Here is a 17843-nt window from a genome sequence, read left to right as displayed (position 1 = left end):
GCCATCCATTGATCCCTCCGAGGATGAGTCGGTATACCTGGAGGCTTTTGGATCCCGACCCTCCACCTCCTGGGTGTCTCCGCCTTTCGACCCACTTATGCAGGTAGTGGCTCGGAAGGCGTGGGCGGCTCCAGATTCTGTGGAACCTGTCCCCAGGAGACCATCCAAGTTTATTACGGCCCCTACGGACAAACAGTTTCTTTCCAAGGGCGTCTCTGTGGATGCTATGGTGGTGGCGGCCACTAAGAAGGAACTTGCAGATCCTTCAGTACCTGTCCATCCTCCTAACAAGGATTCTAGGACCATGGACAGGTATGGAAAGCGGATGTTTTCTTCAGCGACCTTTGCTATGCGTTCGCTGAACTACCTTTGTCACTTCACCAGACTTCAAAGAGATATTCTCAAGGGACTGGGTGAAGTGGTCCAGGATCCTTCTGCTGCTGGGGCTCAAGAAAAGATTGCCTCACAGCTAGCAATCCTGAATTCCTTATCCAACTCCTCCATGCGGCTCATATCCTATGCGGCCAATGGAGCGAGCAGGGCCGCAGACACAGGAGTTGCTCTTAGACGCCAAGCCTGGATGCGGCTTTGTAATTTTGCGGACCCCTTTAAGGCGTCCTTCACTAATACCCCCTTTGATGGTTCGGCTTTGTTCGGACCTCAGGTGAAGGATACCTTGACCAGGTGTGAGCAGGACGGTAAAACTCTTTCTGCCGTTGGAGTCCATTTTTCCACCCCTTCTAGACCATATCCCAAGGGTCAGAAGGGAGGGAAGATGTGGTTCATAAAGCCCAAGGAGCTACAGCGGACACACGTGGTCAGTTTACCCCCAGAGGCAGAGGGGTAACAATAATAGACGCCCTAGAGGCAGGGGGTCCTCAGAACCAGGGCAACAGGGAGTCTCTTCCTGAGAAGCCCTTTCAGCATCCCTGAGGTGTTGCCCGACTGTCCACCCTTGGAGGCAGTCGGGGAAGGATTTCGCTGTACCCAGTAGCCTGGCATTCCCTCTCACAAGATATGTGGGTACAGTCGATCATATCCGAGGGTTACAAAATCCCCTTGAAAGGTATCCCGTACCTCAACAATCCCTTCCAGACATCTCACCCGGTCAAAGGGATTTGGCAGAACAGGAGGTTTCAAAGCTCCTAGGAAAAGAGCCGTCCAGACTGTGCCGACAGACCAGGTAGGATCCGGCGTCTACTCGAGATTCTTTTTGGTCCCCAAAAGGACGGGAGATTGGAGACCAATATTAGACCTGAGTAGTCTAAACAGATTTGTCAAGAAGGCAAGATTCCGGATGGTCACGCTTCAGTCCATTCTGCCCTTTCTGGGCAAGGACAACTGGATGTGCTCTATAGACCTTCAGGACGCGTACTATCACATAAAGATTCACAGGCTCCAGAAGGTTTCTCCGCTTTCGGCTAGGGACCAGTCATTACCAATTCAGAGCCCTGCCCTTTGGCCTCACTTCAGCCCCCAGAGTGTTTACCAAATGCATGGCAGTGGTCACAGCTCATCTGAGATGTCAAGGATTCCAGGTGTTTCCTTATTTGGACGACTGGCTCCTCTCCGCCACCACCAGGTGTCAGCTTCTTCAGACCAGAGACTACACTCTGCAGCTTTGCAGGAGTTTGGGAATTTCAGTAAATTTGAAAAATCTTCTCTGCGCCTTGCCAATCTATCACCTTTATAGGCGCAGAATTAAACACCGTCAAAATGTTAGCCAGACTAACAGATCAAAGAATTCTGGACATCCAAAAATTCGTTCGGATTCTATTGCAGAGCAGCAAGGTCAAAGCCAGATTTATACTGAAGGTTCTAGGTCTTATGGCTGCGGCCATTGTTCTTCTACCACTGGCTCGCTTCCACATGCGTCTTCTGCAGTGGATGCTATTCACTCAGTGGTCGTACCACAGTCTCCGATGAGGCACGAAATCTTAGTCACACAGTCGTGCAGAACTCATCTGAATTGGTGGATATCTTCCCCTCTTCTTCATCAGGGCCGACCCTTTGTTCCCCCTCCTCCAGTTGCCACAGTCACTACGGATGCCTCTCTGATTGGGTGGGGGGGGCATTATCAGGGCAGGATGGTCCACGGGACGTGGCAACCCATAGAATACCATCTGCACATAAATGTCCTGGAGATGAGAGCGGTGCTTTTAACGTTGCAGGCCCTCAACGACTTTCTTCCCACGGGGACTATTGCAGTACAAACGGACAACATGTCCGTGGTCTGGTACATCAACAAGCAGGGCGGGACCAGGTCCTATCCGTTGTGTCGAGAAGCTCTCAGACTTTGGCAATGGGCAATCTCCTCTCATCGGTTTCTGATAGCAACGCACATCCCCGGCAGGTCCAACCTCTTGGCGGACACACTGAGCAGATCCATTCTGATGCCTCACGAGTGGTCTCTCAATCAATCTGTAGTGGATCAGATTTCTCTGAAGTGGGGCACTCCTTGTTGCGATCTTTTTGCTACTCCTCAAAACAAGTGCCCCGATTTTTTCACCCTCTTTCCCCTTCCAGGCCAACCCCTGAGAGACTCTCTAACCCAGGATTGGCCCCGGGGACTTCTGTACGCTTTTCCTCCTTTTCCCTTGATTCCACAAGTCATTCAGAAAGCCACCGTTTTGAGGGCCAAGTTGATTCTCATTGCCCCTTATTGGCCTCGACAAATTTGGTTTCCGTCTCTGCATCGTTACCTTCTGGTGCAGCCCTGGCATCTGGACCCAGTTCCGGATCTCTTGATCCACCAGTCGGGTCAGCAGCACCAGGCCATTCATTCTCTCAACCTCACTGCTTGGTTGCTCCACTTCCTTCCCTAGCCAGGCTACCGATGATCTCTGATTCAGTCAGAGACATCTTAGTGTCTTCTTTAAAGTCGTCCACTAGGACTGTTTATGCTAGCAAGTGGCGACGTTTTTCTATTTGGGCAAATTCCAGGAATATTGATCCCTTTACTGCTCCTGTACATTCTGTTTTAGATTTCCTGGCTGAGGTTTTTCATTCAGGATCCTCTTCATCTACAGTTAAAGTTCAACTGGCTGCTATTTCCAAGTATCATGTTGGCTTGCATGACATTAACATTATGTCTCATAGATTATGCAAGGCCTTTCTGAGAGGAGTTTTTCTCCTAAAGCCGCCTATAAAGCATCCTCCTCCACAATGGGATCTAAACTTAATGTTGGCATCCTTGATGTTACCTCCCTTCGAACCGTCCGCTTCATGTTCTTTGAAGTTATTGACCTGGAAAACTATATTCTTACTGGCTGTCACTTCAGCAAGAAGGGTTTCCGAGATTCAAGCTCTCTGCATTCGTTCCCCTTACTTGGTTTTTCATAAGGACAGGGTATCCTTAAGAACGAACCCGTCCTTTCTCCCCAAAGTTGTGTCTCAAACCAATATTAACCAATCTATAGATCTACCAGTCTTTTTCCCAAACTATTCCGACAGAGCTGAACAGAAGCTTCATTTTTTGGATGTCCATCGTCAGCTCAGGTACTATTTGCATAGAACTAAACAATTCAGGAAATCGGACCAATTATTTGTCTCCTATGCAGAAAACAGGATAGGTCTTCCAGTTTCTAAAGTGACCTTATCCAGATGGTTGACTTCCACCATTTCCTATGTGTACTCTCTCAGAGGCAAGCAGCTATCTTCTAAACCAAAAGCACACTCAACCAGGAGTCTATCCACTTCTGCAGCCTTTCAGGATAGACTACCCATTGATACCATTTGTGCAGCAGCTACTTGGGCCACGCCTCATACCTTTGTCTCTCATTACAAGTTAGACTTGGCCTCCAGAGACAGGGCCAGTTTTGGTTCCACAGTTCTCAAGAGTCTGTTCCATTGAGCCACCCGGGATACAGGTGCTAGGACGGTCCCATCCAGCAAGAATGAAGGCGAGATTGACAACTTAACATTTAGAAGTTATGTACCTACCATAACGTTCCATGTTAGTTGTCTTCTCTCCTTCTTTCTTGCCCCTCCCTCCTTCCCCCTGGCCTGGACAGATCTTGAAGAGTTCCTATCAGGTTATTTTCCTCCTGAGCCTTCATATGAGGACTCTTATTATGAACTTGTTTTCCTAATTATGTTAGGTTAGTCCTTAGCAGGGTAGGTTAGCTACCAAACGAGATCTGAGGTAGTTCTGCCTTGCATCATGGGATATAGGGTTGCCTCGAGCTGGTAAAAGGAATTCTCAAGCTAAAGCAAGTGCCGAGTCGGAGCCGAGGATCGGCTCCGAACCCATCCAGCAAGAAAGAAGGCGAGAGAAGACAACTAACATGGAACGTTATGGTAGGTACATAACTTGTAATTTTATATATTTCTACTAGTTACTTCCTAATTATTATCTGTTTTACTTACTAGTTCTGTCGTAACAGCTGTGTGCTATTGTTGGCTCTCTAAACCTTGCATTTTTACCTTTGAGGCTCTCTCTTTATTTGGGCCTTTTTGTCTCCTCAAGAATCCATTTAAATTAGAGGATTCTTGTCCCTTCTCTTCCTTCTTTCCCCTTTTAGGAGTCGCCGTTTAAGTTAGAGGCGTCTCCTCTAGTGGAGGAGATGGTCGTTTAACTTAGAGACTTCTCCACCCCCGTTTCCTCCTCTTCTCTTGTGTATATATATATATATATATATATATATATATATATATATATATATATACCTTCCTGTTTTGCTATTTTTCTTTTTCCATAAAAGATATAACCTTTTCTAATGTATAGAGTTTTTTTTTTTCCTTTTAGCTAGTCATGTCTAAGGAACCAGCTAAGGAACACAAGTCAGGATTCAAAAAGTTTGATTCCTGCACTCAGAAAATGTCCATTACTGACGGACACCCTAGTTGCGTGTACTGTCTGGGACCCCTCCATCTTCAAGATTCCTGCTCCGTATATCATAGCTTTAGTGCCAGGGTCTTGCAGGAGAGTAGGAATAAACTTATATTAAGGGGCTTATTAAAAGTGGACTAAGGAAATAGGACAAAAAAATCAGATATGACTAAAAAGGCTGCTTCATCGGCTCCGGTGTCTGAGCCGACAAGCAGCACCAAACTTGATACTTCTTCGGCTCCGAAAGTTGTCTGACCCGAAAAACATGGTTCTCCCTTGGTTCCATCTGTTTCATCAGAAGTGTTGCAGAGCCAGAAAAGGAGTCTGTCACCGTCCTTGGTGACTGTTTGCTCGGTGCCTGTATCTCCTTTACTACAGTTGGTGGCAGGTAGCCATAAGTCTTCGAGTCATTCCACTAGATCTTCCAGCCTATTGGATGATGACGTGGAGCGGGTAGTGAAGCGGTTGCTTTGGACCCAGGCTCTAGCAGAAATTCTCTTGAGCCCAGCCCATCGGATCATGGAGCCGACAATGGTACCCCCAACTATGCCGATTCCTCCTCCAACTCAAATGAGTTCGGAGCCAGAGACTATGGGAGTTGTGCTGGATCCGCCGGAGCCAGTAATCACTACAGATATCTCTGCTCCATCTGCTCCGGTTTCTTCGATGCTTTTGTCCATCGAGGGACCTGGGGGCCAATACTCCCTGGTCGGCTCCGGGGGGGGGGGTCGAATTGGACTCTTGTCGTAACTGGCTCTCCCACTCAGCGCCTCGGCTGAGATGAGTACGGCTCCCACATCTGCCTCTGAGCCACCCTCCTCGGTGCTGAGGAGATCTCATGGCCTCTCGGGGCCGGAGTCTCTTTTGGCCCAGGACCGTGGTTGCCTTCGAGCTGATGCGGAGTGTGCTCTCCACTGAGTCTGCTCCACCTTCGGCTCCAGCCTCTCTTCCCCCTAGGGGACCAGTGTCCACCTCTTCATTACCCCTCCATCACCCACAGAGTAGAGATCCAGTGCCCGAGGAAGCCACAATGGGTGGCTCCTCCTCTTCCGATAACTCCCTGGAGAGTCCCCCCTCCCGAGGAGGTCCCTTAGAAGAGACAGTGTAAGAGGAAGCACATAGACTCCCCTGAGTCTGTCACTTCTGATACTGACTTAGAGGATTCAGAAGGGTTCCCACGGTCACCCTCTGAGGATGTCTACTTTTCAGACATCCTGGAGACCCTTAAGCAGAGGGGTGGCTGGAAGTCCATTTCCCCTTCTGAAGATGTCCGTATGCCTGGAGGCATTTTGCTCTCTCCCCTCCACCTCTTGGGTGTTTCCACCTTTCGACCCACTCCTGGGTTTTGTGAATCGAAAGGTGTGGGACTCTCCGGACTCAGTGGACCCCGTTCCGCAGAGGCCTAATAAATTCATTATGGCCCCGGAAGATAGGCAGTAGTTAACAAAAGGGGTTCCTGTAGATGCAATGATGGTGGCAGCAGCCACATAAAAGGAGTTAGCTGAAACTTCTGTATCTGTTCATCCACCGCATAAGGATTCTCGTACGATAGACAGATACGGGAAGCATATGTTCTCCTCTGCAGCCTTTTCTTTACAGTCGCTGAATTATTTGTCGCATTTCACCCGACTTCAGAAGAATCTTCTAAAAGAGCTAGGAGATACCCTGCAAGGTGCTACAGCCCAGGACTTATCTGATGAGGTTAATTCCCAGCTTGCAACCTTAACTGCCATATCGAACTCCTACATGCATCTTATATCTTATGCAGCTGATGGAGCAAGCAGGGCAGCAGGCACAGAAGTAGCTCTTTGAAGACATTCCTGGATGCACCTTTGTGAGTTTGCCGAACCCTTCCGTTCTTCCTTCATTGAAGCTCCCTTTGATGGCTCGTCATTGTTTGGGCTGAAAATGAAAGAAATTCTCTCCAAGAGCCAACACGATGGTAAGATTGTCTGCCGTTGGAGTCCGTTTTTCCGCCCCTACCAGACCTTATCTTAAAGGTCAAAAGAGTGGAAAAATGTGGTTCCATAAGTCCAAAGGAGCCTTATCTGACACTCATTGTGATCCTTCCCCCAGGGGCAGTAGGGGAAGTAATGGAAGACGCCATCCACATGGCAGAGGGGGTCCGCATAACCAAGGCGACAGAGATATGATGTTCATCGTGCAAACAGCTGCAGTCATAACAGATGGGTTATCCTGCCGTCAGGCGGGTCCTCGGTCGGCCATATTCCAAAGTCTAGGTCCGGCGTCAGTTGTCGTCACTTCTTCCCTGACGTCAGTGCGGCAGGGGTATAAAAGAGGCAGCCGACGCCATTTTCTTCAGTCTTTCTTGCCGCGCGGTGCCCGAAGCAGAAGCACTTCGCAAGTGCCGGTCGACCAGCTCCTGAGATTTACGAAAGTATTTCAGCCGAAGTCTTCTTGAAAGCTAAGTACCCCATTGGGGAAACTTTTCTTGCCTCAGACCGATGTCAGACAAAGTTAATAATTACATTTCATGTGGGAAGCAAATACCTCATAAGGATTTCCACTCTTTCTGTATACCTTGCTTAGGCCCAGACCACAACGTCTCGGCCTGCCGTTTTTGTGCTAGATTCATTAAGCGCACTATTAAGCGTTGGGCGGAGTTCGCCCTTCACTTTTTTGGCAAAAAATTTAATTATATTATGTCGTCGGATACTCCGACTCCAGTTTTGAGTAAAAAATGCAAAGATAAGGACCGACATACGAGGTCCGCGCCACCTACTGAAACCACGCTAAGGCCGACTACCGGTTCTCCGGTACTCAGCGAGGCGCCTACGCAGCCCCCGAGTACCGATGACAATGCATTACCAGTGTCTTCAGTACCAGGGGTCGCAGGCTCCTCAGCCCCCATTCCTACTACAGACTCCGACACCACTCCTGGCGGGGAAACTCAGAATTTAGACAGGCCTGCCATTTCTCAAGGGGTCTTCAGGCCTTCCTCCTTCTCTATTAAAGCCTTCACTAAATCTAAAGCAGCCATGAAAACCAAAAAACAGGTTCCTCAGACCCCCTCTCAAGGCACCATACCTAAAAAAGAGATGCTTAAGATGGCTGAGGATTTGATTACTCTTATCAGGGGTTCTCAACCCCCCTCTGACAAAAGGCCCAGACTAGAGGAAGTCTACCCTTCCTCAGATCAAGCTTCTATTACCTCAGAACTATCTGAGGACCAGGATTATGCCTATTCTCCATTCGAAGACTCTGATGCAGAGGAGTCTATTCCCTCGGTCTCCCCTCCTGAGGACTTCTCTTTTGGGGAAACCCTGCATACACTGAGGGAACACTTTCACTGGGAAGGCCAAGATTACTCAGATTCCAAGAAAAGACTCAGGGATTTTCTTCTGCTCCCCCAGCATAGGCCTCTGGCTATCCCTCCTGTTTTAGATATATTGGATGATGTGTACACAGAAGCCAGCCTTAATCCAGATTCTTTGCCTCCAGCTCCTGTTAAAACAGACCGGTATTACCGGGTTCCTGATTCTCACCACTTCCTTTATAAAAGCCATACTGCTGACCCAGAAACAATTTCACAGGGTCCCAAGGGAATTAAGGCCTCTACTGCTAAAACCCATTACCTTCAGAGAGAGATTCCAGAGCTTTAGAAAGGTGGGGGAAAAAGGTGTACACCTCTGCCACTTTAACCATGAGGGCATTAAACTGTCAGTTCCGTATGTTAAAGTATCAACAGTTTTTGATATCTCAGCTGAAAAGCAAGATGACACAACCAGGCCAACCAGATTTAAAAGAGTTGCAGGATTTGTTGCATGGTGCAGAGCAAGTGGGTGAACATACCTTGCAGTGTGGTTTTGATGCTTTAGAGGCCTCATGTAGAGCTGCTGTTACGGGTTCTGTTACACATAGGCATGCTTGGCTCAAAGAGCAAACCTTACCAGATCATGTCAAAGCTAAATTATTAGATGCACCTCTTCAAAAAGATGTATTGTTTGGTGTTAAAGCTGAGGAGGTGCTAAAGAAAATGGAGGAAAAAGCGAAATCAATGCAAACAATGAAAGATTTCCTGCAGGTACAGCCTCCACGTTTCAGCAGAAAGTGGCCTTCAAAAAATTGGTCCTTTCCAGCCATGGACAGACCTCAGAGGGGCAGATACAGGCGCCCAAGGGGTAGAGGGCAACCTCAAGGATCTTTCAGAGCCAGACAGTGGCAAGCACCAACCCCAAGAGGTGGAGAAGATAGATCACAGTCTTTTAGAAAACAGACACAATGACTTCCCCCTACACCTGCCAAGCAAAGTTTTAGTGGCAGCACCTTTGGGCGGAAAACTGGCATTATTCTCAAAAAATTGGCATATTGTTACAAAAGACAAATGGATTCTGGACATTATAGACAGAGGCTACAGGTTCCACTTTCACACCCTTCCAAAAATGAGAGGCATGCCAAACCTGCCACAACATCAAAGGGCAGAGGCACAAAAACAAGTTTCAGCTCTCATGGACATGAAAGCAATTCAAGAGGTACCTGCAAAAGAACAAGGTCAAGGGTTTTATTCCAGACTATTCCTGGTACCAAGGAAAGACAAAGATTGGAGACCTATCTTAGACCTATCCATCCTAAACACATATCTACAGGTGCCAAAATTCAAGATGCTCACATTACAGCAGCTTCTTCCTGTGCTGGGCAAGGAGTCTTGGCTGGTAACATTGGACCTCAAGGAGGTATACCTGCATGTCCCTATCAGACAAGATTGCAGAAGATACCTCAGATTTCTTGCAGGTTCAACCCATTACCAATTCTCTGCATTGCCCTTTGGCTTATCTATTGCGCCCAGAGTGTTTACGAAATGCCTGGCATCAGTAATCGCCTTCTACAGACTACAAGGGATACAAATCTACCCATATCTGGACGACTGCCTGATCCAAGTGGACAGCAAGGACATACTACTGCAGCACCTGGCGTTTGTAATAAAACTGTTGAACTTCCTGGGTTACACAGTCAACAAAAATAAATCAAAACTAATACCCTCTCAACAAATAATTTTCCTGGGTGCCAGCTTGGATACAACCACCCAGGTGGCCTACCTCACACCAGACAAGCAAGGGCAACTGTCTCAATACTTCAAAAAAATGGCAACTTACACCAGGCTAACTGCAAGGAAAGTCCTGCAGGCTCTGGGATTCATGGCATCTTGCATCTTACTCCTCCCACGTGCAAAGCTGCATATGAGGAAACTTCAATGGTACCTGAAAAACCTATGGTCTCAACACAGCCACAGCTTGGAAGCAATTATACCACTCATTCCATGCCTTCAAAAGGAATTTTTGTGGTGGACTCAAGCTTGCCAAAGAAACACAGGTCTTCCATTCTGTGTACCTCAAGCAACTCAAATCATCACTACAGACGCCTCAGACTATGCCTGGGGAGCACACATGAGAGATCAGTGCATTCAGGGAAAATGGACCCTAAAAGAGAAGCACCTTCACATCAACCAAAAGGAAATGCTAGCCATGTAAAAGGCCATTTTGACCTTCAAAGACCTACTACATCCAGGCCAGCTATTGATAAGGACAGACAACACCACAGTGATGTGGTACATAAACAAACATGGGGGAACTCATTCATACCCCCTGTGCAGGCAAGCCATGACCCTATAGAACACAGCACTGGAACTGCAAATTCACCTACAGGCACAATTCCTGCCAGGGAAGGAAAACACACTGGCAGACAACCTAAGCAGAAATATGACAGATCCACACGAATGGAAGTTGCATCCTCAAGTTTTCACAAAGATAACTCAGGCATGGGGACAGCCAGACATAGATCTCTTTGCTACCCACAGAAATTGCCAGTTGAAAAAATTTTGTTCAAGGACCTACCATCCACAGGCCTGGAAAGTGGACGCACTTTCCTTCAATTGGGCAATATTGACAGTCTATGCCTTCCCACCTCTTCCTCTCCTGCCCAAAGTTCTATTAAAAGCCAGAGCAGAGAGGCCGAAAATGATTCTCATTGCTCCAGACTGGCCAAGACAACACTGGTATCCGCTCCTGAAGAGCCTGAGACATTCCCCACCATGGATCCTACCTCTAGTCCCTCTTCTGCTGTTCCAGCACAGCTACAGAACCCTTCACAGTAATCTCAAAACTCTAAATCTAGCTGCATGGAGAATTCCTTGATTTCCCAACAGTTTCTTCTCTCCAAGGAGGTGCAGGATGTCATCTTGGAGGACAGAAGACCTTCTGCTAGAAAGGCCTACTCCGCCAAATGGAAATGATTTTGTGCCTGGAATCAAGAAAAGGGACAGAATCCTTGGGTAATAAATATACCTCAAATTTTACAGTACCTAGCTGAGATGTTAAACAATGGACTTTCCTTCTCCTCCATCAAGATCCACGCTTCAGCCATTTCTGCACAATACAACACAGATCCTCCTTTATTCTCTCACCCTCTCTTAAGGCAGTTTCTCAGAGGGGCAAAGAATATAAAACCCCCAAGGAAACCACCAGTCCCTGCTTGGGACCTCAACTTCGTATTGGAAAAGCTGACCCTTCCTCCCTTCGAGCCAGCTTCTTCAACAGAGCCTTTCTTCTGGCTATCACCTCAGCACGCAGGGTTTCAGAGCTACAGGCCCTCATGGCTGTGCAACCATTCATCATTTTCCATCAGGACAGAGTTTCCTTACGAACCAACCCTACCTTTATGCCAAAGGTAGTATCTAGTGTAGCTTTGAATCAGACTGTCCACTTACCTACCTTTTATCCTAATCCACAAAACAAAGGGAAAAAACTACTACATTCCTTGGACATTCACAGACAACTTCGTTACTATTTGGACAGAACAAAGCCCTTCAGGAAATCTGAGCAACTCTTTGTGTCCTATGCTGCAGGTGCTCAGGGAAAGGCTATTTCCAAACAGACAATTTCAAAATGGATAGCCCACTGCATACGCTTTTGTTACTCATTTCATGGAAAAACTGTGCCTGCATGCATCAGATCCCACTCCACCAGAGCCACAGCTACCTCTGCAGCCTTCCTCAGGGGGGTCCCTACCAAGGACATTTTGGAAGCAGCCACCTGGAGTTCAGTGCACACTTTCTCCAAGCACTGTCACCTCCCACTATACTGAAAATCTAGAGCGGGCTTTGCCACAGCAGTCCTGCAGGGCATCCTAGCCCCTCCTAGTTCCACTTAGTGCCTACCACCCTTACTTAGCTTTGGGATTCTACCCATCTGTTTTGACTGCAGCTGTATGCACGATGAACATAGTACAGTTTTGTACCTACCATAAATGTAGATGTTCGAGTGCTCATACAGCTGCAGTCCAGGTTTCCCTCCCTCCATCCCCTCTTAGGACAGGCCTTATGACAAACACTTTTCATATAACCTTTTTGGGGTATTCTTTTATGGTGTATTTGCTTGCAACTACTGTTTTTGATTTATCAACATTGCATCTTTGCATAACATTATGTTTGCCTTCCTTCTGGGGGCACCTGACATCTGGGGCAAGAAAAACTGAAGAAAATGGCGTTGGCTGCCTCTTTATACCCCTGTCGCACTGACATCAGGGAAGAAGCGACGACAACCGACGCCGGACCTAGACTTTGGAATTCGGCCGACCGAGGACCCGCCTGACGGCAGGATAACCCATCTGTTATGACTGCAGCAGTATGAGCACTCGAACATCTACATTTATGGTAGGTACAAAACTGTACTTTCTCTGGTAGGCCCTTCCAGCGCTCCTGAAATGAGGCCCACCTGTCCACCTCTGGAGGCAGTCGGGAGGGAGACTATCACTGTATCCAGAAGCCTGGCTAAGTTTGACTCAAGACAAATGGATACAATCCATTATATCCAGAGGATACAACATTCCCTTTCTAAGTCCACCTCATCCGCCAAAGTTTATCCCAGACATTCCACCCAATCAAAGGGATCTAGCAACACTAGAAATCCAAACGTTGCTAGAAAACAAAAGTCATCCAGGAAGTCCCTGCAAACCAACTAGGATCTGGAATTTACTCAAGGTTCTTTTTAGTTCCAAAAAAGACGGGACTGGAGACCCATATTGGATCTCAGTAGACTAAACAAGTCAGTGAAAAAGTCAAAGTTCTGGATGGTAACACTGCAGTCTATGCACCGTTTCTGGGAAAAGACAATTGGATGTGCTCGTTAGATCTTCAGGACACGTACTACCACATAAAGATGGACAGGCGCGCAAGAAGATTTCTACGCTTCCGGCTGGGAGCCAGTCTTTACCAGTTCAGAGCTCTGCTCTTTGGACTCACCACAGCCCCCAGGGTGTTTACCAAATGCCTCTTTTCAAACCAGCATCATCTTGTTCATTTAAATTTTTATCTTGGAAAACACTCTTTCTGACGGCAATTACTTCAGCCAGGGGAGAATCAGAGTTGCAAGCCTTGTCTATCCGTCCAGGTTATTTGATCTTCCACAAAGATAGTTTCTCTCAGAACAAATCCTTCCTTCTTACCGAAAGTTTGTTCTCAAAGTGAATTTAAATAAAAAAAATAGAATTGCCAGTGTTTTTTTTTCCTAACTATGGCAACAAGGCAGAGTATAAACTCCTCCAACTGGATGTGCGTAGACAGTTGCATTTTTACTTGCATAGGACCAAAGAATTCAGAAAGTCAGACCAATTGTTTGTCTCCTATTCAGAAAATAAAAAAGGTTTGGCACTCTCAAAAGTTACCTTGTCCAAATGGCTTACTGAGACCATCACATATGTCTGTGATTCCTACAATAAAGAACCACCAGGGAAAATCAAAGGGCATTCAACTAGAGCGGTATCTACCTCCATTGCCTTTCAATCCAGACTTCCATTGGAGTCGATTTGTGCTGCTGCTACATGGGTTAACCCTCATACCTTTATTACTCATTACAAAGTAGATGTGGCCTCCCGGAACAGGGAATCCTTTGGTTCCACTGTCCTGAAGAGTTTATTCCCTTGAGCCACCCAAGAAGAAGGTGCTGGGACGCTGTCCCAACCAGCAAGAATGAAGGCGAGATGGGACAACATAACATAAAGAAGTTATGTACTCACCATAACGTTCCATGTTTGTTGTCCAGTATCTCGCCTTCAGTCTTGCGTCCCACCCAGCCATCCCCCTCCTGGAGGATCTAGAGGAAATTTCTCAGAAATTGGCAGATAAGGTCTGATTCCGTACTTGCCCTTTCTTGTTAATTTTTATGACAATATGTTTCAGATGTTATCCTTTTGGATATTGAATATATCATAAGAACCTTTCTCCCTCAAATGAGATTTGGGGAATAGCCTCTAAGCACCATGGGATAGGACTGAGCCTCGAGCAGTAGAAGCTGTCGAGCTTTAGTATAGGTAGAGTCGTGAACCCAACCAGCAAGACTGAAGGCAAGATACTGGACAACAAACATGGAATGTTATGGTGAGTACATAACTTCTTTATTTACTGACTTGGTTAGTTTTCAGTTGCTGTACTCTTATGTTATATTCATATTTTGGGGGACGTTTAGGCTGTTACTTGACCAGTGCTACCTTGAAAAACATCACTGTTCTCATTTGGGAACGTTGGGTCACCTTGACTACATTGTGTTAGTTACTGGTCATGCCCTCCCCTGAATTATTGTATCTTTTGTGACCGTCTACTGTTGTGGGTGTATGAAATTGCCATTTGAATACAAAGGTTTAGTGCTTAGTTAAACATAAAAATGAAGTAACAGCAATTTTTTTCCTCCTGAAATGGGCAAGTGTTTGATGCATGAATAGCATTTTACACAGTGGAATAAATAGTTTTTCTGAAAGAAAGCAATAGATGTTCTAATTTTTTTTTTTACAGAGTTGAGATGCCAGCTGCTAGAAAGTACTTTACTCTTGGCCAGGCTGTCGAAGCAGGATTGGAGTATTCTGACAGTGACACAGAAGATAATGACAATCCAGAAATTTGTATTCTTCCACCAGTAGATGGGGATGATTCTGAAGTCGGACATATTGTTGAAAATCATTTGGGTCCAGATGAACCATCAGACGTTTGTAGAGAACTGGACGTGTTCACTGGTGAAAGCTTGGTTCTAATAAAATTGTGATTACTGCAGTAGTTACTTGTGACATTGAAAAACACCATTCACGCAGTCGTATAAGAACATGCAAACTTGGGCGCAAAGTAAAGGAAGCTGTTCATACTGAAGTTGAAGAAGATGACTACAGTTCTTCAGAGCAAAGAAAACTAAAAACTACAAAGCCAGCTGAAGGTGTGGCAGAAAGTAACAAGACTGCAACTCGAAAATACAAGCCTTCAGAGACATTGCAGGTACCACGGTCAAGCCATAAGACCGGTTGCAAACTGACAGACAAGTTCTGGAGCCTATGAAATCTGTGGAAGTAACCAGACTACTTGATATGCATCCAAATTTGCTGATGAAAACACCATTGGTGGTGGAGTTTGACGCTTGTTTTGGTGACAAGCAATCACTTGAAAACCCTAGTGTATTTTTATCATGTTGTGTGTACAGTTCCATCTGGATTTTTATTGTCCACATAAGAAATTAGACAGTTTGTCGCCATTGTTCTGCTGTCAGGATACCACACTTTGTCCAGGGAATGAAATTACTGGAGCATGACTGATGACATGGGTTGTAATGCAGTGAAGAAAGCAACGACCAAAAACAGATTCCAGGAACTGAAATTTTTCCATGCAGCCAACAACTAGAACCTGGAGCAGTTTAAAGTTGCAAAAGTAAAACCTTTTGTGATAGTTTGAACAGAGCATTGATGCAAGTTGGCATGTTTGAAGAAAATCCGAATATAGATGAATCGTTGGTTCCATACTGTGGCCACCGTGGGGCTAAAAGGTTTATAAAGGGTAAGCCAATAAGGTTTGGCTGTAAAGTGTGGATGCTTTGCTCTTCAGATGGATTCCCATTCCAGGCTTCTATTTACTGTGGTAAAGCAGATCAGCCTAAAAACGTTGCTCATGAAGGCAGAACCAGCACAGTTGCTTTACCCAACAAACGAGAGTTCCAGAAGTCACAGAGAGGAAAGTTTTATATACACAAGTGTGACTGCCAAGTTAACATTGTCAGATGGAGTGACAACAATGTGGTGACTTGCATGTCCAACTTTGATGTTGTCAACACCATTGTGATGATAGAATGGCATGTCAAAGGTACTGCGAGTGGTGAAAAGACAGATTCTACAGCCAAGTATGATGATTAACTGTATGTTGGGGCACATGGGTGATGAACATATGCTTGACCGACTTCTAGCAGCATACTGTCCTATGATAAAGTCAAAGAAGTGGTGGCATTATCTTCTAGTCAATGCATTCAGTATGGCATTCAGTAGTGGAAACTTCACAACAAAGTTGCTCCATCTTCATACCGTCTCACATGTCTTGAATTTTGAGGGGAAGTTACCAGGGGCTTGCTCAAAGGAGTATCTCATCACTGGCTGCTCAGAGTTCCCACTGCACCAGTACCTCATCTTGTGCGATACTATGGCACTCAACACTACCTTGAGTCGACATCGCAAGGGAGGTGTGCCTACTGCCAGTCAAACGCACTAAAGAAATGTGGAAAGTTTGACAAGCGCCTTCACATGAACTGCTTTGAACTGCCTCACAGTCAACACTTTTGAACTCTCCTAGCCTTGATGTCTTGACAAACTGCCATTTGACAATTCATTGAATTTATTTTAGACTTTTCTTTAATATTAATATATCTGTAAAAATATTAGACAAAAACCAAGGAATCCACCACGATAAAGGAGAATGAAACTTTTATTCCACAATGCAAGACAAAAAACGAGCGCTTTCACATACGTCGAGTATGCTTCATCAGGTTACAATTTAATAAGTAAAATCACCCTGCTTATATATATATCTGTAAAAATAATATGAAGATAAAATTTGTAAAGTGCACTTAAACATTAACGTTGCAAGACAGATGCGGTTGGACTGTTGTGCTAATGTTAATGTACCATTGTTCCCATTTGGGAACGTGGGTTTGATGTTTGTCAGTTTTACTATGAGCTTGCATTTTCTTTATCTCAGAGGACGAGAAAGTGTCGGGAAGTATATTTAACAGATTTTGCCTTTTATACACCTGGAAAAATAAAGGTTAATCTGCATGGGGCAACTTATTCCAGAGATGGGAAGATGCTCTATAATTACTAAATATTTTCATCATGCTCTTCTGATCTGCTGGTAAAGATTTAGGTCCGGGTTTCTGGTGTTTGGTAAGGTATTCAATTTTGTGGAGATACAGGAGATCAAACAGGGTCTGTAATGGCATGGGTGAAGTACAGATTGCTCCCCTGGAGTCTATAAGATACTGAGTAAAGAGATTTTGGAAGCTCAGAATCTTTAAGCATGAAATATCCTTAGGAACTTGAGGGCTGTCTAGCCAAAGGGGCAGTGTATTCTATAACTGGTTTGTTCATTGCTGAATATAAAGAAACAACGAGCTCTATAGAGATGGATGATGTACTTTTGCCTATTTGTTGTGCTAAGTAAAAGGATTTTCTGACTGCAGTTTGCACTTGATGAAAGATAGAGATGGAATCCAGGTACCTAGGTCTCTGGCTACATTTTCATTTAGTATGGAGTACTGTTTATATTATATGCTGAGGGTATGGGTTGTTTGTCTAGCAAAATGAAAGTACACTTTTTCCCATTTAATTTGAGCTCATTTTCAGTTCACCGGCTATTAACTAGGTTAAGTTCTTTAGGGGGTCTTCACAGTAATACCTAGTTTGCAGTCATCCGCAAATTTAGTTAACTAGAGGTCCGAGAAGTGAATGCTAAAAAAGGAGGGGCTCCTGTACAGAGCTGTGGGGGACCCCACTGGTTACCATCATACTTTAAGATGAGGCATCTGCCACATGAATTTTGGGGGTTCTGTCTTTTAGCCAGCTCGCTATCCATCTTACCACATAAGGATCTATATTTAAAGCATTTAGCTTACTTTACCATACTTCCATGTGTTGGGCGGCTTCAGTGGTTAGTGTTGTTGCCTCACAGCAAGAGGTTCTCCAGTTTGATTCTCAGCTG

General features: G+C 45.6%; 1 protein-coding gene across 5 annotated transcripts in view; it reads left to right on the top strand.

Annotated features, from left to right (window-relative positions):
* LOC122811582 (zinc finger and BTB domain-containing protein 22-like) overlaps positions 1 to 17843 on the top strand; it is a 633545-nt gene that overhangs the window by 164763 nt on the left and 450939 nt on the right. For 2 of the 5 annotated variants that reach the window (XM_044083517.1, XM_044083516.1), the window contains exon 2: positions 14634 to 16618. The exons of the other annotated variants lie outside the window; for them this stretch is intronic. The gene's annotated coding sequence lies outside the window, so the exon portion shown is untranslated. The remainder of the gene's footprint in view (positions 1 to 14633; positions 16619 to 17843) is intronic. 5 annotated transcript variants of the gene reach the window in all.

This window comes from Protopterus annectens, chromosome 9.part0, assembly GCF_019279795.1.
Source record: "Protopterus annectens isolate FY-2018-M chromosome 9.part0, PAN1.0, whole genome shotgun sequence".
Classification (NCBI taxonomy): Eukaryota; Metazoa; Chordata; order Ceratodontiformes; family Protopteridae; genus Protopterus; species Protopterus annectens.
The sequence above is the reverse complement of the archived record's forward strand: the minus strand, read 5'-3'. Positions and strand labels throughout refer to the sequence as shown.